This window comes from Sinohyriopsis cumingii, chromosome 3 (genome assembly GCF_028554795.1).
Source record: "Sinohyriopsis cumingii isolate HCF-2022 chromosome 3, ASM2855479v2, whole genome shotgun sequence".
In the NCBI taxonomy this organism is placed as follows: Eukaryota; Metazoa; Mollusca; class Bivalvia; order Unionida; family Unionidae; genus Sinohyriopsis; species Sinohyriopsis cumingii.
This window is the reverse complement of record NC_142963.1, coordinates 84,073,678-84,100,056: the sequence shown is the minus strand read 5'-3', so window position 1 is coordinate 84,100,056 and position 26,379 is coordinate 84,073,678.

The following is a 26,379-nucleotide window of genomic DNA, read 5'->3' as shown; positions in this document are numbered from 1 at the left end:
CAGATGTCAACTTCATGATTCGACGTCTCTGGTGAAAAGTTTCTTCTTCCGTCAGGTGTTTCTTCTTGATTGATGGTGATACCCATAGGTTAGGGTCTTGCAATTGGGAGGTCGCTCCCGTTTCTTGTAGAATAATTTAGACACTCCAACGGTTTACTAACGACTTTGTGATCTTGGATCCTGTGTGGATCGTTAGTTTTGACAAAAAAGGTCTTTTTCTTTGCCTGCGTCGTATTCGTGTTTCCATATTTCCACTACCTGTTATCCTTGAACTTCCTAAATCTTCTTTCAGTAAACCTTTCAGTGATGTGTCAGGAAAACACGTTTTGCATCGGTTTTAGCAACACCAACGAAATTTTTCATGATCTGTCGAACATGAAAATCCCAACCGTCGGTGGTGCAATGACTAATTCCTTTCTCTTCACTGTTTCCGTCATTTTGTATCCATTTGCAATGAGTTGCACATAAGTAATGCACCCATCAAAAATCGTATGCAGAATACAGATGATTCACCATTTGATACGTTGAAAACGGTACAAGAGCTGACGTATTCTCTGCCATGAAATTTCACAACCTTTGACAATTGGCGCAGCTTCTCTCAAAAGGCCAATTCAACCGTGTTTAATCAATAACTCTCAAACATGTACTCGAATAACGCCGAGGACTATTAACATTAGACCATCAACACATGAACATGTCTCCTTGAAAATCAAAAGTGTCAGAAAAGTGACTGGTACAATGTATATACAGTTTTCCGATGTTCTTTTCGCATACTGTCTATGTATCGCGCGTCAGCTAAATTAGAAAGTACGAAGGTTTTAATTTCTTCGGTATTGAAAAAATCAGAAAATTATGATTAGTCTTTTTTAGTCATTCCAAACGTATTGGGCATTGTACAAAAATGCATTTTCCAAGTCACTCGTGGAATCTCAAATAATGTACTGTTTCTATTTTCATATAAAACTTTTCAGCTCCATTTGTCGTTAATTTTCTGGCAATTTAATTGATTTGCACACACACACACACACACACACACACCTGTCCTATCCAGTAAAATTGTAAGAGATCCGAGCAGTCTTTTGGTGACATTTATCATAAAGTTGTGCATTTTCTTCATCCCAGTCGTCAGTTGGGTCCAACACTAAGCTTGAAGGGCGACATATAAGATGGGAGTGCCAATGTCAGGATCTTGTGAATATTCAGCTATACAAAGATTAAATCAACAAGATGGTTTCTTTTATTTTTCTTGTTGTTGTGGGTGTCTAACTTTTGGTCTTCTTCGTTGATGTACAGCTGAATGTAACACTGATTATCAAATCGACGATGTGATAGCATTGTCCACGTTAATAGCAAATACATTAACATTATACTGGACTCCACACTCCTTAATACCCAACCTAACGTTTATTTGGTACGTACGTGTTAGATTACCACCTTCCGTGATTCTCTGGGTAAACCATGAAAAAGCTATGTCAAGAAAAAACTTGTTGTTCACTGAAACACCTATTTCACAAAACATCACTGGATTTTGGTTCTTTGGTGTGTTTTTATCAAAGGTGTTTTTAACACGTTACTGGTTATATCATGCCGTCGTAATGGAATTTAAGTTCAATTTTCTTGGACATACCGATGCAGTCGAACTAAATAGATCACATAATTCTTTGTCGCAATTAAGCAAAATAGCAGTAACATTGATTTGTTACTTTATTAATAAAATTATAAAAGGCCACTTTGTGTCACCATTCTGAGTATTGTTTTGTCAATGCATTATACTTTCATTCCTCCGAAGTGTACCTTTATTAACCGAAACATCTAAGTCTATTTTTCTCATTACATAAATAAAACTCTAGTATCAGGTGCCATACTTTAGTCTTGCTTTACACTGGCTGTCTTGAATTTTATTAAAAGTGCTTAAGTTACCAAATATTGGTCCTATAATTTAAGACGTCGACCGAGATAATTATTCTGGAGGTATCTCGAAAGGCGTATTACATTGTAGAACTAACTATATATATCTATAAGACGACTTATTTTATCAGTTAGTTCAAATTTTTCACGGGTATAATGATTGACGTGCCGTCTACTAAAGTATTTCATATCTTTTGGAGAGATTTATGACAGGTTATCTTTGCAAAATTAATATCTGACAAATCTAATTTTTTAGTCTACAGGATATAAACTCCAACAAAAACGTTCAAATGCAAGATTTGTTCGTGACTTTCTAAACATTTTGCTAATAGCTAACAGGAAAACTAGACATTCAGTTGACATGTCGCCAGACACATAGCAGCCGCTTTGAAATTAAGACCTCTGTGAAAATTAAATATCCTACTTGAAATGCAGGGCAAAAAATAGTTTCAGCACCGATCGATATTCTGGCAGAAATAAACAAAACAAAATCTTACTAGACTGGAAACAATTTGCAATAATGGGTTGTATCAAGAAGGATTTTATGAGGTAAAATTTTCTGATGCTGTTAACATATTTTCTTGTTGGATAATCGATCGTTTCCTTTACACGAAGATGATTAACGCAAAAGGATCACCACTTTCAAAATATCTCGAATTCAGGATCACGAGGAAAGGATTTCATTTTCATTAATTGTACAAGATTCAAAATTTGATAAGATAAGCAATACATTTAAGATAATGGCGTACGTCTGTCTTCTTAAGTGGGAAAACATGTTTCACACGAAAATGGCGATCTACCAAAGATAAAACACTTACCTAGGCATACAAGCTGCGAAGATTCTTTTTGTCAGGGTCTCTGCATTCTGGTTCATTGACGTATAACATACTGTCCAATCACAATTTTATGAACTCAGATTGTAATCTTATATCACCGTTTGCTATCTGTTTTGTTTTTGTAGTCACAAAATCAATTTGTCATACATGACTTTACTAGGATTACACGTATAAAATGTTTACACCGTAAACATGTCACAGAAGTGACAGCCTAATAGTGATGGCCTCTATTTGTGATCCAGATGACAGATGCTTTGACATTTTTCATTGTGTTTAGCAATACAGTTTATCAACAAAAAATCCGTAGTCATTATATTATCATCCATAAGCACGCTCAACAACAGTTACATTTTTACATTTCCTTCTTCTTTCATTTTTTTCAATCCAATTTTGCATTTCCATTTTACGATATATTGCGGAAACATTCATTTGCCCTAACAAAGGAAAACAAAATAGTCCTCCTATGTAAAATATTAAAGATCAAGTTTAGAAGAAAAAAATCATCAATGAGTAGACGTTTTCCTGTATAAAAATATGCATAAATTAAAAATACATTCTCCGGATATGACTGAAAAAGTGTTAAAGCTACGTTAAAATCCAAATCACACACACACACACACGCACACACACAAACACCGGAAAAATTTATTCTTTTTTGGCAAATGTCTGAAAATAGTAACATACCTTCAGACTACTGATCCGTTAGCGATTTACCCTCCCCCCTTTCTCTCTCTCTCTCTCTCTCTCTCTCTCTCTCTCTCTCTCTCTCTCTCTATATATATATATATATATATATATATATATATATATATATATATATATATATATACTCCGCTTAAACTAAGTTCAACAATAAAAGCAATAACACTGTATATGTTATATATATATATATATATATATATATATATATATATATATATATATATATATATATATATATATATATATATATATATATATATATATATATATCGTGTTTATCTTGTATTGCTGTCTCACTTATATAACTCACCTCTGTCTGCGTGGGTTCGAGTCTCGGGTTCGGCTAATGTGGATATGTGAGAAAGCTTGCCGGTAGCTTCTCGTGGGTCAGTGGTTTTATCCGGGGTTTTCTCGGTTTCTTCCTCCACCATTATTACTGGCCGCCATGTATAGCCTATCTTGTATTGAAAAATGGCGTCAAACCCTACAACAACTACAACAATTATATAAACTTTCCTCCAGCTAGTGCCTAACAAATTTGAAAATGTGAGCTTAATCCCTGAATATAGTGCCTAACAAATTTGAGAATTCGAGCTTAAAAGTCAAATACTCCAATTTGTTAGGCATAATCCGGAGGCAAATTCATATAAATGAGAGAGTGAAATAAGATACACACAATGTTTAATGAACGTCTGTCACTGTGTAAAATAGGAGTAAATTCGTACGAGTCAATGTACTCGTGTCGCGTTCAGTTCCTAATACTTTTTGTTCTGCATTCTTCTTCTACAAGCATGGCTACAGATTAGTTCCTCTATTGCATATGCCATCTCCCTCTTGTAAACAATGTCAAGGTCAGTCTCGCATTTTCTCCCGTAGATGTGCTGATGTGAATATTTACTTTTAAAAAAAAAAAGATTTTCAGATAAGGAATACATATTTATTTTTTAAGTTAACATTTATACAGTAAATCGTAATGTATGTACTTTACAGAAATTCGCCGACTTTTTTACATTACGTTATCCTCGAGCAGTTTATCAGACTGACAGATCTAAGCAATCATCTTTTCAGAGATTGTTACGATGCGTGTTAGCGATTGTATGATAACTAGGTTTTAATTACAAAAAAAATATAACTCGTGAAAATTCTTTGACAGGTGTTTGTTTGGAAATAATATGAGCTGGTCTAACGATTAAGATACCGGGGGAATTTTGTTCAAAGCGTGATTGGTGTTAGGAAGATGTAGTATCCTCAGGTGGCATTTATGATGTATTGTTTACGTAATAATTTCAAAAGACTCGGTAGATAATGCCGGGTAAAACAATTTAATGGACAAATATAAGTGTTCTCATATCATTCCCAAAAGGCAGATTCTTAAATGGTTTGACGCATGTCGCCATTTTGAAGGTGACTAACTTATAGTAGCTAAGTAAATGGATAAAATAAGTAAATCCCCGAGCTGTGAGTATCAATAAATCATTACAATCTTGCGTTAGGTCATGCATGCTTACATACACACACACACACACACACACACACACATACATACATACATACATACACTCGTGCATTCGTGTCTCTAGATATTCGATGCCGAAAGTGGCTTACTTAACAGTATTGTCACCTTGGGAAGAATCTCTCTCTCTCTCTCTCTCTCTCTCTCTCTCTCTCATATATTTATTTCTAACATCTTTTATATCGATCTCTTTATCTGTCTATTTAGACATATCTATCTACACGGTAACGTCTCATTAGAGGCAAACCATTAGAGCTTATCCCACTAGAGCGCAAAAAATATTTTTGTCCTACTAGAGCTAATCTTATTAGGGCGCATCCCATTAGAGCGCGAAGAACTAGTGTCACTAGAGCGCGAACTAATCAAAAGAATTTTGAAGAAACAAAGTATTTATTATTCTCGTTGGAGGGGGGGGGGTGATCATTGATCTTTGCATTGTATTATATTACGATTTGTCGTACTCATACTGTCCCTGGAGCTGGTTTCTTTGTTTTCCTTCCCGGTATATTTCTTTATGACATATACTTCCTTCTTCAGACACTAGGTCTTGCGACTGGTTTCTATAACATGGTCTCTAAATTATAGTGATCTTGACCAAGGATCAATCTATTACAGTACTGTGTTTGTGTTATATATGTATCTATATTGTTTTATTCATGTAATATCGTGTTTGTGCTAGGAATGACCACTTTGTATATTTTAATTTGCATTACATTTTTTATCTGGTTTCTGTCTAGTAATTATTTTCTAAAAGTGACGAGACCGCCGTTTTTGTACATATTGTAATATATATAACATCAAACGTGATGGCAATTCAATCTTGTTGAACTTAATTTTTTTTCTCCGCGCCCTATTGTGAATGCGCTCTAGTGAGATTTTTTTCGCGCCCTAATGGGATTAGCCCTAATGAGAATTTTTTTCTTCAGCGCCTCACTGAGCGGCGCTCAAATGGGATGCGCTCTAGTGAGACCAAACCATCTACACGTATTATCTTCATGTATATTTGAGATAACTTTAACTATCGGCATGTAGTTGTTAGGTGCAAACAGTGATACAAAGGAAACATTCGTTTCAGAAAACACAGTTTTCTTAAAATATACCGTATTTTGTTTTACTGTTTTGCTTCTGTTGGGATATTTCGTTTGTGACAAGCTCAAGTTCAATATTCCAGCCTTTAAAGAACTTTACGTCTTTAAATAAATACCCAAAGTTATCCAGAAGATTGTCTATCTATTATTTTTTTAAATAAATATTTTTTTGTGTGAAAACAAAGCCATTGGTCTCATACTCCATAATCTGCATGACCCTGAATTTTGTTGCGTATTCTGCTGCCTTGTCTGCCATTGAATAGCAGGGTGGTCTTAGTTCAAAGCTTGTGAACCATACTTGTCGTAATCCGTAACAGCAGGGTGGTTTTAACTCCGAGCTTGTGAACTAAATTTGTGTTACGGATTCAACAGCTCGAAGAATGTGCCTAACCAAATAACCTGTTCAGTGAAGGATCCTGGAATAATTAACAATGGGCTTGCAGGCCTATAACATTTTTTTTTTATTGCAGTTCGTTAGCTATTTTAATTAACGTGTTATTACTGACGGTAATGAATATGCCCTAGAGTCAACACATGTAGAAGTGTTTTGGAAAGCAATAATATTAATATTAGCCCCGATTCAAAATGAACTGCTATTCAGCACATACTAAATTGTCTAATGATATTTGTTTCATGAAGAAAAAAATACTCCCTTATTAGACTGAAGACAAGAGGATTGTATCAGTTGTTGTTGTTGTTGTTGTAGGGTTTAACGCCATTTTCCAGCACAAGATAGGCTATACATAGCGGCCAGTATAAATTGTGGTGGAAGAACCCTCGAAAACTCAGTAAAAAACCACCGACCCACGCGAAGCTACTGGCAAGCTTTCTCACATACCCACATTGGCTGAACCCTATACTCGAACACTCAGACAGAGGTGAGATGGCAGTGACCACTCGGCCCCTTCCCGATTGTATCAGAGCTGAGATTTTGCTATAAGTACGGAAAACATCATTTGATAAATACAGTGCAAATATATCATACTCACAATAAAACTCATCTAACTGGAAGACATAGTACATTTGACAGATATATGGATAGAGTGAAAACGATAAGTGTAAACAACGGTGTATGGAAATTGTTTTAGCTGATACCGGAAAACAAGGTCTAAAACCTTTACAAAAAGGACCACGAGTCACAATTCCACCAGATTTAAATATGTATTGCATATTTTATGTATAATGCCATCTTTTTCCATTAGAAATGACACATAAGACCTCAGCAGAATTATTTTGGCTACCAGTAACAACACTGTTTTGTGTATAACAAATATTGTCGTATATTTGTGGATATGCCTTTTCCCAAGGTGTTACAAGTGAGTTCATAGTTAACTGTTCCAAAACATCAGATGGTCATTGAACTGGTAGATATTAATTAAGTTGGTAACTTTTTCTGGTCATTGCGTTGATATCGAGTGGCTTCTGTCACAATCAATTTCTCTCTAAAGTTTTATTAAAGTTTTAACTGAGATCGTAAAGGATCTGCTTTTGTGTTGTTTTAAATAAAAAAAAACTTAAGGCATGATACTATATTTATCCCTGATCCACTCATGTAATCTTAATATCTCTCAAAATCAGACAAATATGCAGCTTTGAATTATAAACAATAACTGTCCCCAAACGTTTCAGTTTCACTTTCAACACGGACAAAATGCAAGGACAATATTGCGAAAGATGGTCAGCTGTTGTATGCAATTCATCATTTATTATAACGTGGTCAAGTTTTGCGGATATTGTTTATCTTCCGGTATAAATAGTTTTTAAACTCATTTGTCTATATTAGCATTTATCTTTACCTCATCTGATTAGCCCGTGTTTTGGTCAAATAATTTCACATTTTACGTTTAATAGTACGACATAAATAAAGTTTCAAAATATTTTCACAGTTATTAATGACCCTCTCAAATCGGCTGCTTTTCTGAGGCGAGAGATATTATCATATATATCCCTGCTGAACGGTAGTTCTTGAATCTTTAATGTCTTGAAACAGAGATGGTGGAGACATCTTACATCACTTTGTAAGAAGGTTTTATGGAAGTTATCCGTGAAGTCATTTCTAAATACGGCCGACGTGCTTCATAATATTAGGTTTCATAATTTTAAAGGTATTACTTTCATTGTCTCTGTTCCTTTTTATTGTTGGAGACGATTTTCTATTTTGCATGACAAATTCTTCAGTTTCCAAAGGATAAACAGCGACGCATTCGTTAACACTCTAAAAGTGGGACAGAATCTGAACCGATTTAAACTATCAGTGCAAGTAAAGAAAAGAAGATATAAATATTGTAATTTGAGCAAGTGTTTAGTAAAGTTGTAAATTCTCTTGAGGCAGAATAGCAACTTTTTTTAAAGTGCATTTAGAAATATAAATATAATTTACAACAAATATGCTGTCTCTAGTAACATAGTCATTATAAAAGTGACAATTTTGGAATACAAAAATTGTTATGTATCTCATTGATTTCTAATGTCTGGTAAACGATTTTCATGTGGCACATTTATTTTAAGCATTTCAACATTGAAACGTTTGACAATAAAAACAACATCCATATCTAGACGAGAAATATAAGACAGATATTGGGGCCTTTATAGATCGTTGGTTCGAGTCTCAGGTCAGCCACCGTAGGTATGTGAGAAGCTTGATAGAAACTTTCCGTAGGTGGGTGGCTTTCCCGAATTCATCGTCCAACAAACATAATAGCCGATATGTATAACTTAATACGTGCTTTAAAAAAATGGCATTAAACTCAAACAAACATAAATAAACAACAAGACATATATTGAACAAAATTTCACATGTAGCAGATTTTCAGATATCTTTATAGAACAAAGTTGAGGTTGAAAGTCACATTACAAGTTTAGATGAAAATAAAACTTCACACCAGTTATAGACAGAATCAATGTGTGTCACATATATTTTGGATTTAAAACAGAAGCAGATTTTATGTTTTGAGAACCACTTTGCTGTTACGTCTTATTTGCCCACACACGATTAGACAATATATTTGTTTAAATTTATGGATTGGAACTCATTACCTCTAACAATTTCACTTTAAGAGAAGAAATATTATGTTGCCAATCATTATTTCCCACTTTTCTAACAGGACAGACGACCAAAATAGTTTTGAAGACGACATACATATGTCAAGTAATATTTGTTTTACCTGCACACCTTCCTGTGGAAAATTTACAAGTCTTTCAGAATAAGAAGTATTTTAAAAGAGAAACGACATTGGTAAAGTGTAGAACTATTTATATTTTATTTTAGTATCGCAGAAACTTTGTAAAGTTCAGAGTGCAAATGTTTTCTAATAACGCCCAGACCGTCAATGTACAGTCTAATTCTCATTCATCTGCAAATGATTGTGAAATTAATTATACATGCATTTGTAGAATTTTACATGTCACTTAAAGATTTTTTGAAATTAAATCATGCTAATATCATTAATTTAAATAATTACAATCAATAATTAAAACAATTCAATTGGAATCAATTAGTTTTAGAGACGATATAACTAGTATGGACTGAATTATCTTTATAAATATCTCAAAAATATATTTCATGAAATCAAACAATTTTATTTTATTTGTCGCTGTTGCTTTCAAGCGTATCACAGTAGTGTTAGATAAATTTGCTTTTGGTGCAAAAGTTTAATTTATGATGATACATGATAATATGCTTCTTGGTAAATATTATATGTTTCTTCTGTACAGAACATAACTATATGGCTCTGAAGAAAACATGGAACAAATTCATAAAGTTATAATACTATTTATGCGACATTAGAATGTGTCTGAATGTCAAACGTGTTGGTGACATCAAACTGAATAGTTATGGATTTATTATCCACGACATTAATACTGTTCTACCATTTTAAATATATCTGTGGAGACTATATCCATATGGATCAGGTGAAAACGTCATGGAACAAATTCATGAAATAAGAACACTAAAGCTCCATTGGAATATAACACATCATCATATTGCCTCTTATCCCCCACCACCGTCATATGTTCAACTTACTTACATTGTACTTATTTATATACCCCTGTAAAAATTTCAAGGCGGTTTATTACAGGAGGTCTCCGCCAAATTATATATTCAAACAGATGCCTCCTTATATTGCATAGCAAATATCTTGTTTCTTGATAATAATTATATAAAGAAATTTCATAAATATTCTAATAAAGAATCCATCCTCCAAAACACAATCACACGTTTAAGAGGAGTTTGAGTTTGTTCCAAAATAGGCAGAGTCTTTAATCCTCATGTAGACATTAGGTTTTGTGAATTCGACTGATTCATTTATTTATGTCAAAATCTGACACACTAAAAGTGTCCTTGAAAATACGATTAATAGTTGGTTAGGAAGATTGAATATGATATATTTTTCCACACAGGGGTGTTTCTTCAGAGTGTTTCGAATAGAATATAATAATAACTTATGATTGATACTTTCCACATTTACTTAATTTGGTTCGCCATTCGAAAATGGGTAAAGATAACTTACCATGGCGACAACAGTATTCTGTTTAATGGATTTAAATTTACTGGAAACATTAGAAAATATTTTTTTTACTCTATGCAAAGAGTTATAAAAGATGGAGATGATGGTCATTCATTGTTTCATCATGCGTCGACAGCGGCGACGGTGACGGCGACGAAAAAGAATAGGATGTTTTAATACTTCTCGCTTATGCGTTTGCTCATAAAAGGATGCAAGCAACAGAAAAGTGTGTAAAATAGTTTTCTAGTTATACAGTTTCTGGTTTGTGGAAAATCTTGGTGATGATGCTGGAGGACGAACGATTTTATACAAAATATCAGTCATGACCCAACAGCTGAACACGCTGAAACTGTCCGACATTTAAAAACATGCATACTGCAGGTCACACTGACGACAAAATACGACAAAATACTAGCTTGCAACCTACCATTTGCCCCCCCCCCCACAGGAAAATTTTATTTATCCCCTAAAATATACAAAGACGGGATCTCGTGCAGGCTGTTAGTTTATTGAAGCAACCATCCTGCTTAGAAATAAATGTTTGAATTCGTTCATTACCAACTTAAGCCTTCATATATCGAAGATGCTACAGACTATCTCAATAAAACAATCGTCTACTTCTTCCAATCATCAGGACGCCTGTGATTAATTTTACACAGGTATGGCAAGATATTTCAATGTCCCTCTTGTCTGTCTGAAGCAGTAGCTCCTCCTACTGATGGATTTTTAAAAAAAAATCATCTGATTCCAATTGGCTGGTACGTCTTTTTTGATGGTCGGTGGTACTTAGCACAAAACTGTCCAAATGTAACTGCGAACGCAGAAATCTGCCCTTGTTAGCGACACAAAGAGCTTCTTTTTTTTGAAGCGACTAGCCGACTCAAACGTCTAGTTAGTGAATAAGCTCATAGCAGGCCATCTGCTTTTGGCATCACACCCTTTAGTCGACTGTCATAAACGTTACGCAACCCTTTAGCCAGCAGGGAAATTAGAATCACGGCCGTAAAGATGGAAAAATTCTGACTACATTTCATCCCAAATATTAAGCTTTACACCTGTTACTGTGCTGGAAAATGTGTTTCTTTCCTTCAGGTGTTGGCACGTCTTGCATCTTTTGTTTCCACATTGTTTCAATTTCTCATCTATTTAAATCTACTCTGACTAGAATTTTCAAATTTCGAAGCTCGTGAAATGCTACAAGTGGTTTAGATGGAATGATTAATTTAAACGATTAAAACAATTTAATAGTTGTCTAATGTTTGTATATGATGCGACCTATTTTGTAAGTTCTCTAGGTGGACCGTGAGGATAAAGGGCGTTCGTTTTAAGTTTTATTTTCCACTGTATATTAGAAAGTCAGCTTGGTTTGATTGCATAGCACTATAGTCTGACTTTATATCCTCGTTTGTTTGTAAAAAAAAAAAAAAAAAAAAAAAAAAAAAAGATTTCAATAAGGAAAACGTTTAGTGCACATAACTAAGTCAACTGAATCATTGATTTATAATTTCTAACCTGACTGTGACCAGAATGGCACTAATACTGGCATCCCCAGCACCTTTCGTGCTTAACGGACTTTACATACTAACACGGCGCCATACTGTATAGCACTATGGGCTACTTTATTTCTATCAGACAACATAATGACATAGTTCATCCTATTCGGTAACTGCCGGATAATTCCGTAAATTAGCATAACGTTGAGAGTGTTTAATTATATCCCTTTGCACACATGAACATAGAAATTAAAACACTTATTAAAATCCACGAGAAAGGCAAATTTGTTGCCATTCTTTTCCTTTGCTTGCTTATAATTGTCAATATCAGAAGCAGACGACTTATGCATGTACAGCTGTAGTCGTGCACACACACACACACACACACACACACCCCTTGTTGAAAATGGACTTGTTCAGGAATTGGAAATGGATCTCGAGTATGTCAATCTATTATATCGAAAACTTCCGTTAAGCATGAAACGCGCAGAGGATGATGATGTTAGGGCCACTCTACTCATAGTCTGGTTAGAAATGATAAATCAATGAATGAATCGACTAAGTTCTGTGCACTTTTTATCACTTTAAAGCTTACCGTTTTTTAAATCGGTTGGGGGTGGGGTGGTACAAACAAATGGGGAGGTATATCAAGACTATAGATCTTAATTCTTCTTGACTAGTGAGAGGCGGTTGTTTATTGGTTAGCTTTACAGCTTCTACATGTTTCAATAAAGCCTCATGATTTGATTTTTCAAAATTAATTTTGTAAGCTGCATGTAAAGTCTTATAACATAGAACATAAGTGTAAGCGACCCACGGTCAACTTTGTAGAAACCTTATACAAAGTCCCCTTTTCTTGCAAGAGGTTTGTGGGTTGGCGGATTATACCTTCTTTCAAGGCATCCGCCTAATTCAGTTCTCGTTATCGAGCGGTTGACCACCCTCGAAGTTATTGCCCGGTTCGAGTAAATATAAATATAAGTGGTGAAGCTTACAGGGGAATATATAGAGATCTGAGCAGAGATAAAGAACAGACCAAGACGAGCCCCCGTACATGTAAACAACAATTTAATCAATTACATAAAACAACTGTGAGAATTCATTACATCAGGAATATACTCTGCTTCTAGAAATAAAACGTTCATCGAATTACAACAACAACAAAAAAACCCACAAATATATTTAAATAAAGTAGCCGATCTGTTTTACTAATAGATTTAGTTCATCATAGGATCGAGTGAACAATCGAAGTCAATGCCATGTACAATTGCATAACCTGCTTCTCCGGTTCACTCCACTTCTACTGCAGCTGTTCCTCAGACTTCCATTTCTCCTGTCTCTTTCGGTCCTCAGTTGAAATTCTGTGCGTAGCACATAGTTTCACAGATACCTGGATCTCAGGATGATATGTCTCACTATACGTCACAGGATACGTCTCAGAATACGTCTCAGAGATAATACGTCACAGGATACGTCTCAGAATACGTCTCAGAGATAATACGAATGCAGCAAATAGATTCATGCAAATATAAGTAAATAAATTCAGCAAAGCGTTATATATGGCATCAACAATTTACATGGAGTTGTCACAAATACCTTTGAGCTTTCAGCGTTCCTCGCTTCTACCGGTTTTCCTCGGCAACAGTCCTCTTGGACAACAGTTTTACGAGAGAATTTCTCCCAAATTTACTCTCGGTGTCTTCTTACACTTGTTTCTCTTGCAGAAAAGCTTAGACTAATTAAAATTTCGATGTGGCGATAATAAAACTAGGAAATTTAGTGTGGGAAACACGGCCCTTATTTAGCGTAATCAATCAGGATTAAATATATTTGCCGCCTTTTCCCAGAGGCGCCAAAGTCGTTGTCAACTTGACTTTGTAGTTTGAGTAACAGAGTTCTGCAATCTTTCAATCCTGACATTTACACTATGGAATCGAAGTTAGCTTTTGTTTCCACCAGTCTTCTGTTGGCTAAATAAACGAATGCTTTATTAAGAATAAAATTCTCCCCTCGAAAAGACTTTACCGGTCATAGCAGTATGGCGATTTGATACGCGCCTGTCCCTATAAATCTAATTAATTGTTCTTTGGCCTCAAACTAATGTGTCCTTCATAGATCGCCAGAAATTTGCCTCTTCACAATAAGCTCTCTCTCTCTCTCTCTCTCTCTCTCTCTTGCTCACCCTTTCTCTCCGAACAATAGTAGCACGGAGCGGGCGAAAATAACTGACGACGATATCTCTGGCGGTTAAACGTATAGACAAACTAACCAAAAGAAAGGAGAGAGAGAGAGAGAGAGAGAGAGAAAATATAAAGACAGTGGTATGGTCGGTAGCAATGTAAATTAAAGCATAATAATGACTTACATAAAATGATAATACATTTAAATGTTTGAATTACCTCTTGTTGATTTGTCGTTTCACGTATTTTATAGTCCTCAGCCATCCGTTTTAATATACTAGCCGGTAAGAAATTGGCTGCGCATTCAGGGTTCAGTAAGTTAACCATGTTGTTTTTGAAGTGCTCAATTTTCATCATTTTAACTATCTTCCACGTGTCTTATATTTATTTAATCAATATCAATGAAAATAGAAGCTGAAAAAGGCAAATATTCAACTTATAAAATTGAAAAGACGATTGTGAATAGCCGAAAATGATACAGAACTATATTTTGAAGCTAATGTGAATAGTTCTTTAACTCTATCAATACACAGTTGACTGTAGGCAGTCTAAAACAAATTTTTAAATGGTAATTGGTATGTGATATTAAGACAATATTCTCTTAAACTAAGAAACAGAAACTCTCAAATTATCTAAACACAGTCTTAAATACATCTGTAGATTGACATTACAACAAAATAGGACTTAAATTGCTCAGACCTTTCGTTATTTGCTAACGTACAACGCTAAAACAAAACTTTTCTCCTACAAACTAAGTGACCATTATAAAATACCCCACATCGTAAAAGAACCCACCTGACTGACCCATCCAATGGGAGATCTTAATTCTTTTATAAACCCACCCGATCGACGAATCTAATATAAAAAACCATAACAAGTTAAAATATTTGTTAGAAACTTGACACCATCTATGTATAGATCCTATGCTATCTAGAGGCACTCTTAATATCATAAAATAAAATCTATTCTCGTGTACAAAATGAGTTACGTAATATCTTCTTTATAAATAATCACTAAAATATACAGTCATGAACATAAATTACAAAAAATTATAGATATACATAATCCATTGCCTTAACAACATGAAACAACCCTTGTAACCTTCTTTGGACTAAACGTACATCCTAGCTGTGGGTTTAAACATTTGTGCGTAGCAGACAGACTCGCATGGCGACTAGCAATGAACTCTCATCTAAACGCACAGTCACTCCGGATTCCCCATATATAATTCAAGGAACAAAAAAAAAATTCATATAGGAAACTTCAAACATACACCAGAAAAAAGAGACAATGTTACTTCATTAAATTTTTGTTCACAATAAATGCATCATGGCGGATACAATATCATCTCAGAGCACTAAAGATAATTGTATGCATTGTAATATAACCATACTTTAGCTCCAAGTTTAGGCTATATCCAAGTTCTTAACCTATAACATATCTAATGTCGTGTAAACACTAATTCTAAGTTAACTCTCTCTCTCTATTTGTACCCAAGCAAAGATTTTGAACAAATATACAGTGGCGTACAAAGAAGTATAACGTCCGAATAATTTCATGTGAACATTTGATGAAGAATTTGTAACAAGTCAGCAATTAACACATCTTATCAGAATACACATTCCAAAACGATTATGGGGTCACAAGTGAACGCATTAATTGACCGACAACACTTAAAACCACATGTTCTGGAAATCATGGCAAAATAATTAGCGATTGTTCCTGGGTTGAGCTGCTACGAGTTAATCTCTTTTAGTACAGCTGATCAACTTTTCAATTACAACTGTGTTTATGATGATAATGTATCTGCCCAACGCTAGAACGGTATGGAGATAACAAGACTGCCGGAAAGAAATACATTTCCCATTAGTCCCTACAGAAATATGAATGTTATTCTGCACGTAATATATGTTCTAATTGTACTATTTGCGCTTTCATGTTATTTCAGAAATAGAGGTACCTTTGCACGGATAATTGATAATTGCCCTTAGACTGACATCAGTGAATACGTATGATTTTGTCCGAGTTTGACCCAAGACAGATTCCAATATATTTGTCTTTCCATGAAAGAAATAAAGAAAGAAGGGAATAAGAAAAGAAAAATATAAGGAAAGAAAGAAGGACAGAAAGAAAACAGTTGTTAGTATTGACTATCACTGTGATAAATAGAATGTGTATCCAACACAAGTACGTTTAAGTACAACTTGATGCGTCCTTCTAATTATGTAGAACGTTTAGAGGTTTCATTGAATGCACATCCTAATGGTAACAGTAAGGACAAAAATATCTGAGGCAGAACGTGACAACATTATATACCCATATAAATACTTCTAAGTGGGGAACACATTAGCGGACATACTTAAAATGTGTGAAGGCATGTGATTGTCCCAAACAATGATGGGAACACGTAAAAGTGAAATTGGTAAGCACAGACCACTGGTCACAACTCTTTTTATTATGTACCTATATCTTTAATTGTGTCTGTTTCACGTAGTCTTTTATTCAACTTGAAATAATTACACATGTGACTTCTAGGTAATCGTTGCTGACACTGTCGAATTATGCCCAAGAAACGTGCATACCAGCCAGGGTCATTTATTTAGGGAGCGTGCCAATTCTTAAGGTTATTTGAAAAGGGTAGATACAATGTCTTCCTCCAAAGTAAGTTGTTCATTCCGTTGGTAGTCTATACTTCACATAATCATGGTTGCTGGTCAGTCTGAATTAAGTCTGAATAATAATAATCTGTCGCTGATTTAAAAATGGATTTGTCACCAACTATTATTATTTGTCTATTTTTTTTCTTCTGAAGTACAGTACTTTAAAATAGAATTCAGGTTTGCAATGTAAACAATAGGTGCACCTGAAACCTACATTGTTAAAGACTTCAAGGCTAAATTTATTCTTGACTTTCTTCAGAACATTGATGCAATATTTAGATTAAGTACGACTAATACCAAACCATTGATTTTTCGGGTATTAGAGCAATCGAAGAACAGCAAGAACAGCAAAGCAATAGCGATAGATAACAGTAATTTAAAAGTTTGCCGGTGTGACAGAGAAAGATAAAGCAATTAACTTCAATCACCCGTGGAAGAAAAATCTTTAGTGTGAGTATAAATCTTGAAGGGGAATCAGCTACATCCATTGGATAAATAACATACGGGAAGAAACAACATTTTCCAGATACATAACATAATATAACATAACACTAAAACTTATACTAAAATAAATCTAGTAAAGAAAACCTCAAATTATTATTTCGCAATAGCACTCATTTACAGTGGAACAGGCGTGAACAAGAACAACGGTTACAGATAGAGGAATGAAGTACAAATATCAAATTATAATGTCCACTGGTATTTCTTTCTACCATTTTCGTAATATAAAGTTGACATACTCTAAGGGTCATAAATTGGACCACTTCATAATTTCTTCATCCTGTGAAGAATTGGACGTGGACCGTAAGTAGTTATACAAATATCGTTTATAATTGGATCAAAACTCTTAAATAACAAAATGTACAGAGTAAAAGGTCATTACCCAGGCTTTTATTTTAAATGGCTAAAAATTATATATATATATATATATATATATATATATATATATATATATATATATATATATATATATATATATATATATATATATATATATATATATATATATATATATATATATATATATATATATATATATATATAGTGTTTTATTATGAAGCTATTTCATGTCATCAGCGATACTTTAGGAAATACATAAAGCTGGTTTTACTTTTTTGCAATGGATTTATATTACAAAAGCGGCAACTTGAAAGCTGTGCCGTTATTATAATCTGATTAGTTAATAAAAATGTCTAAATTGCAAAATGGAAAAAATATTATATTTGACAATTATTATGAGTATCTTACATTTTTATTCTAAATTTTCAAAGACAATTGACACTTTAATTTCAAGAGGCTAAAATATTCATTTCAAGTAAAATAATTATTTTGTGTCCTTGTTAAGGATAAATATTTTTTAACCTGATAAAAACTGGAAACCTAAAGCCTGTAGCGATGAATGTATCTCAAAGCGCCGTGCCCTCTTCATTTTTGCTGCTTCAAGCCTTAAATACAGGAACTATTCTTGGAAAATTAAAATTAAAGAAGAGAGGCATTCAGGGCCAATTACTCTAAATGCCATGGAATGCGTGAAAACTAAGCATTAACATCCCATGTAAAAAAAACCCAAAAAAAAAAAACAAACAACAAGTTGATCAATAAGGGTCATAAATATCCAAACGATGATCGCATATTCGAAATGTTATATTTGCCGTACATTTTTTATACATGTTTGTAAATAAATAATTTATGAATTCAAGTCCACTTGACATTCGATATTTACTGACTTTCGTAAAGCTAGAAATGAATGATTTCCTTGTCCGGATTGATAAGTCTTTGCTAAATGATTCTATTTAACGAAGATTTACTGGAAATACTTGTATTTGATTAATTCAAAACAAAGTCGATCCTATTTTTAGATAAGTTGCTATGAATTGATCTGAATCCATTTATTTCTGCCAAAGTCCTTATTATAATCTAGTAATAGCCTCAAATACATGGTATACAATAGTTTGGCCTGCTGCCATAAATGATTCATTTAATTGACCACCATTCACGTATCTTGTTCTATATGTACGGGATTCCTCGACCACAATGTGTTTACGTAGGAGTGTATTATGTTAACTTGATCCCATTTCTCAGCACTGTTTTGGACTCAAACTTTCCTTAGTTTATGTTGCGGTTTTTTGTTATGCAATATTACAAAACTTTCTGGTTCCTTTCTTGTATGATTTACTCGCTTAAACCATAATTTTCCGACTTTGAAGTGTTCTAATCGTAAGTTCAAATCTTAGCAGCATGCCATTTCTTTCAAGCTTATTTACACTGTCTTTCTGTAAGTGATTTGTAATGTACTGTATTATGAAATATTTGTTGATAATAAAATTTTAGTTTATTGTATTGCTCCTGTTTATAAAAGTTTCATTTGCACAACCCCAAACTATTTTAAAGTTCGTTAGATGTTTCCTTTACATTCTGTTTATAATAATAATAATAATAATAATAATAATAAAAGTAATAACGACCTTTTTAAAGAGGGTGACAAAACTAACTGCATGGAACTAATCCTTCTAGTGACCCTCTATTGTATGCACATTTAGATTTAAAATATATGTACATAGTTACACACACACACACACACACACACACACACATCATTGATAATAAGCTATATTTATATATAATAATAATGAGGACTTTGTATAGCGCCTAATCTTTAGAAGCTCTAAGCGCTTTACAACATTAGACAACACCTATAAGATAAAAAAAAACATATAATGATATGATTACAAAAACAAACACCATGAAATTAGAAAACATTAAAAAAACATGCTGAGAATATTTAAAGTAGGAAACATTATTAGGTCTTTAAGTTTGTTCTTGCAGTCGAAATATGTGAGTTTTGAGAGCACTCTTGAATGTGATCACTGTGTCTTTGTGTCTAAGTTCAGTGGGCAATTCGTTCCACGTTGCTGGGCCCTGGTATGCAAAAGAACGCTGTCCATATGACCTTGTTTTCGTAGTGGGAATAATGAGTATACGATTGTCAGAAGAGGAGCGTAAGTATCTTGCTGGTGTGTACACATGGGTGAGGTCAGATAGGTATGTTGGACTAGAGTCCGACAGTGAAACGTAGCACAGAGAACAAATTTTGTGTTTGATTCTGGATCGAATGGATAGCCAGTGTAGGGTACAGAGCAGCGGGGAGGTGTGCTCTGATCGTGGTACTCTAAGTATGATCCGAGCAGCTGTGTTTTGAACTTTTTGAAGTTTCTGGAGCAGATATTGAGATGAACCAGACAGAACTAAGTTACAATAATCCAGTCTTGAAAGTACATATGGACATAATAAACCTAAAATTCAAACGGGCATATTATTTATATACAGTACAATAGTTCTGAGACAACAAGATGGAAGGTTAGAATTTATACTTTAATTTGTAATGTAATTTGTCAAATCGAACTAGTTCCACTTTTCATCCATTGAATTAGATTATTATTAAATGCATTTATATTGTACTTTCTCTAATTTCCTTTGGGATTCTGTTCCAGATTAGTAATCTTAAATATTGAAAACTTTCATTAAAGTGTTCTTTATTTAGCTTTGGGATGGAAAGATGATTGGCTGAAACTGATCTTAAATGAGGAGTGCTGTCTTGTGTTTTACCATGAAATAGTTAATTGAGATATTATGGCGCCATAATGTTTGAAACTTTGTGCATCAGTCTTAAGTCTAGCCTTTTTCAATAAATATTCGTTAACTTACTGTTAACATCTTAATATTATTCAGTGCATTTGGGATGTTTTCAGCATTATTTAAGATGGGCCTGCAAGCTTTTTTTTATGCCAAAAGTGTTTCAACAGATAACATTACAGTAGACCAGGTATGGTTGCCTATAACATTTGCAACAAATTAACCTATATTTAGTTCATTGATATTACCGTATCTTGCCAAATAACCACATACATGATCAATATCCGTAGATTCTCATAACTACGCTAGTAACTGAGTTGGGGATTTAATGTTTCAACTAATATCTAATATCCAGCTGTTACAGTTGCATAACAAATATCTGAAACCCAGATGTTACAATCGCATAAAAAGCACACGACGCCTAATCAGTAACTAATATTCAATTCATCAAAAGCGTATATTGATCAGAATGTTCAAGGCTTGGGAGGTATGCAGTCATACACATATATGACATCATCTTGCGTTAGAAACAGTTCTTTTGAAACTTAAAACTGTTGTATATATTCAGTGCTGTTCGATAACAATTTGTTATAATTACCATTTGATTTCCTCACAAGCAGTTATATACTGCCAATGTACGTTTTGCACTGTCATTCCTTTATCGCATGATTCTCTAAACCAGTGACAGCCAATTTTACTTTTTGGTTTCCACAATAGATTCATCAGGTTCACTTACAGTTTAAACAATCGGATATTCGAAATATTACGTTTATTTAGGTTCTGACAGCGATCATCTAACTGAATCATTTGTTTATAATGTCCATAAGAGCAACATTAAACAAATGAGATACCTTCTCTGAGTGTCGCTGGTTCGATACCCGCTCAGGTCAACATTGGTCTGCTGCTTTGATATGTCCTTGAGAAACTGTTCAGTAACATCTTGTCTACTTCATGGTTTTATTACATATTTAATAGGGTCACTCCAATATATATATATATATATATATATATATATATATATATATATATATATATATCTTTATTGACATGCTTCATCTTAGGTATAGTACGTTACAGATTTGTTGCTACCATCTTTACACAAATTTGTTTTAAGGTTGTCTATTATTTATTGTGCTCAGACCATATAGTTGCTACTATCTTGCGCTTTTTCTACTTAAATACGATAACATAACTCCCTCAGTTGTCTTGTCATTAATCGGTTTTTATAAACGTTTTTCACATAAATACCCTAAAAGAAAGCAATCTTCCATTTTTGTGTTTCAACAGAGTTGAGTGATCGTAGCACTTCCTGATAACATAAATAAAACATCGGTATGAAGATATCCTAAAAGTCAGAAAGTACTTCAGCAGCAGCACGGGGGCAGATACATTATTTTCTACGGCGATTCACTCTCAGTTGGAAATATTGGCAACAAATGATAAAGTGTTTAAAATATATTATATCATATTTACATGACTAGAAAGTAGTTTCCATTTGAAACTACCACAAAGTCAATGCATTTCAGTAATACAGGTAATTTGACAATTTAACGAATGTGTTTTAAGCAAATAAAGCAAGGAACCTTTTTACATTGATATATTTGAAGATATAATCGAAATGTCTGAAAACGATATATTAAACAAATGACACCGTGTTGTATATATTTCTATTTGCTTAAAGACAATAAACTTCGCCAAGTTAATTAAGCATCCGGAAAACATATGTATCCACAAGTAAAATCTGACACAAAATACATTAGATATGCATTCTGTCCATGTTAGCAATTTTGCACAGATAATTACACTACAATATTACAGTATAATAAGGTCACAAATATAGTAATTTATACAAATCGAGTATTTGTACAACTGAAAGCAAAGGAGGACAGAGGGTGAGACAAGAACAACTAAGATATGAATATTAAATCATTCCCAAAGAAAGAGAGTATTCTCATGATTTTAATTTTCAGACAAATGTGATCAAAATGTCTTAATGTCGTTCAGTTCCCAGTTTCACAAAGCTTCTCACAATTTCGACCTAAAATGAGATTTCTGAATTTCTTCTTTATTGTATAGATGCTGACAATTATTGTTTTAACAGAAGATCCAGCGGACATTGGGGGATTATAATACTATCATACAATATTGAAGTTTCCTTCAAGGGGAAGTTTTGTATTATCTCTGAGGAAATTTATAATATTTCCCCAAATGTGCGGAATTCCTCTACTACATTTTAAAAGGTTTCCTCTTGTTAGATTTTACGATTAAAATGTGATTCTGCATCCTTGCCAATACCCCTGTCTCTGCAAAATATAATATTATCGGAATTATTATATGCAATATAATGTAAAATCACAATTTGCGGAGAATGTTTGAGAATATTAGTGGAACCGGGACCAGAAAACTATATTTCTAGACGATCGTTCACTACTATTTCATGTACAAAATGTGCTGTTTCTTATAAAGTTTCCGTTTCCTCTTTTATAATCAGTATATTGTAGCCTCTTTAAAAAAGGCATTCAGTTCCACGTCGGGAAGCATCGGTGGCTCAGTTAGAAAAGACTCAAGACCCAAGGAGAGCGAATTGAAATCCTACCATCGGACCATCCTGGCTCAGCTATTGTTTATCTGTGGGCAAGGCACTTTACTCCAATTGCCTCGTCACAAAATAGCCCACTTGTGTTGCTGAGCCGTAAAGCACAAAACAAAACCAGTTTCACTTCTCTCAATATACAACTTTCACCATACTAATAGCCACATCTGCCAAGCTTAGAAGGTAAATCGGTATACATGTCAATGGGCCATTCCATAAGTAGCAATTTACAAACTAGACTTCCAATATAAAACATGTTTGCATCCTAGGGTCACGTCGTGAAATACACAATCTACAGACCAATGTATTTGTATACAATATGAACAGATTATAATGGAAAAAAGATTTCGAAATTTACAATATTATGAATCGAATGTGAATTCTTGTGACACAACCTATGCAGTGTCTTATAATGTTCAAGGACTCATCAATCAGAGGAAGCAGTGTACTTGTTTGAGCAGTTCATTACGTCATTATTTTCATGTCGCTATTTTACTCAACAGTTATTGGAATATTTTTAATGCTGTATAATGTAAGCAGATTTGCTTTCTCCAGTTTAGGATATTTATGTTTACACATTTTTGAGAATCATATTCATCACATAAATAACAAGGTTAGCTCAGTGTATGGAACGTTGGTCTATCTCGGTTCAATGACTCTAGCTCAATGCCATTTTGCTCATTGGCCTATGTTGGGACAACGGATCGTAATAAAATTGTTACCTTGGGCCGACATTGGATCAACAATGCTCACCGTTGGACCAATGTTATCCCTAAACGTTGACACAAATAAAACAGCTCATGAGCAAATTACGGTGGGTGAACGTTATGAAGCCAGGTTAGCCTGATATTGGAAACCAGCACTGGTCACATCTGGGTGCCCAGTAACATTTGATTTTGTTGTTATAATATTAATACACATTGAGACAGTAGGACATGCAAAGAGCAAAAATGTTCAACTTTTTTCGCAAAGATTTTTTTAACGCTTCCGCTTATCTTGGGACATAATATATTTAAGGTGGGGGAAACTATACTTCCTTGTAGAATCCTAGAGTTAGCAAAAGGACATCAACATATCGCAACAGAAGATGAATTCCGACCCTGTGTTATAGCATTTCCTATGCTGATTAAACTTTCTGATAAATATTTATAAAACGTTCATTACAGATGCAGTCTTGGGATTCGCAGTTGATGATTCAGTTTGGCAGCATTGGTGAATCAATCGCTATCGGTGAAATATATCATATGACTTTGTAAAGAGTATCAATTGCTTTTGCCAAATCAATAGTTATTTGGGAATCAGTCCAGATTTCACAGATTGTCTGCAATATTATTCTTTCTATATTTAATGAATGTATTTTCAGTAAAAGAACATGCCTGTAATTGTATATTTTCAGCAACCAAATATCATTTTTTCATCTGGATCGTTTATATTCAGGTCTATCTGGAATAAATTAGCTGGCAGCTGGCTTCAACAAATTAATAAGGAAATCTGACTAGAGGATTATTTCCAGATTTTAAGGAAGCAATTGGTCTCGTTTCTTGTGACATTCTTGTAACCAAGCTACAATGCTACAACTCATATTCTCCTGAATTAAGCTGGTGTCGGTCTTATTTAGAGAAACAGAAAATTATCATTGACAATGTTTACTCTCATTCAGTGACTATAAGTCTGGTGTCTCTCAAGACGCTATATTGAGATGACGTGCTTGTGATGATACAACAACAACAACCGGTTTCAATAATGTAGGAAAACTAAGCAATATTTTGGAAAAGGTGCAATTCAAGTTGTTTTCAGTGTTCAACTGCTATGATATGGGATTCATGTCCCCATAATGTGAGATTAGCAAGCTAAGCAGACAGTTTAAAAATAAAACAAAAACGAGCGAACTAATCTCGTCCTGTCAACTGTTTTAACACAGTCATAAACTCTTGATTCTCTATAACGTCACGCCCACAGCTTTTGGTTTTGCTTGTTAATATTGACCCATATGGTGGACAACCAGATCTTTGCAAAATCATGTCATCAGCAGTTGGGAATAGAAACAAAGATATATAACATAAAAATAAATCCATTTGACTAATGGTCTTCTTTTCTTATCAGTGAATCGTCGTAAAAATCCTTATGAGGTACTCTGACTGAAGAATCAGGTACCGCCTTATCGAATTGGATTGTATTGCATATTGTAGCTTCCCCAGGTACTTTATCAGATTTGTTGTCTAGATTAAATAGCATGTATGCTGGTGGTAGCTGTGGTGGAGAACTGTGGTCAGAATCGGCTTATTTCCTATGGCACATACATACATTTAGGAAGATAAAAAAAACTAAGTCTATTCGGAAGATTATTTCTTGGAGCATAGGATTATATATTGGAATATTGAAGCCAGTCGTATTCACCCAAGACCTGACGGCTCAGATAAATAGTGCCTTTTATGCACATTAATGCTTGGGGGATGAGACTTTAATTCCTTGCCTTGGGATCAGTTAAATAGTCCTCTTAAGGACATTAACCAGACGTACATACCCGTGTTGGCGAAAACGTCTATAATTTAAATGATGATGATGATAGTGCAGGAAGTAATCCTGGTTCTCATTTTGGCTAGAGAACCAATTTGATAATATCTATTTTAACAACAGAACATAGCTTGATTTGTTTCGTTACTGCCATCAAAATTTTATTCTGTTATTATTTCTTATGCGTGATACAAACTATTCATAAGTAATTTCGACTTTATTGATTGATATTTAATTAGTATATCGAATGTACACTTTGTACACTAAATTCCAACTTTAGAATGAACCATTTTTTCAAAATTTCTGACTCAGTTGATTTGAACAATTGCACAGATGGCTCACACATTATTAGGCATTTTATTGTCCATTTACATAACTGGACTAGATTTGAAATAAGTACTAGGTGTTTTTTTCTGGGAGTACAGAACATCCATGGCTGGCTTGCCGAGTTCCTTGCTTCCTTGCCTCACTCGGACATCGTACACTGACGGAGATGTGGAACCATTTCCACCCGTCAAAAGCCAGGTGTCTCGATGTGACGTCATTGCTGCGACCAATTGCAGCGGGCGTTATATACTGCTTGGGTCGACGCCTGGTGCGTTCAATCGCAGACTGAAATCTAACTTTTTACCATGAGTGCGTGTTGGGTTCGTTCCCTCTCACTGAAGGCCCTACATTTAGGTCGTTAGGGACTTACTAGTCCCAAGACCTGCAGGCCAAATTAATCAGTGTTCTATGAACACATACATGC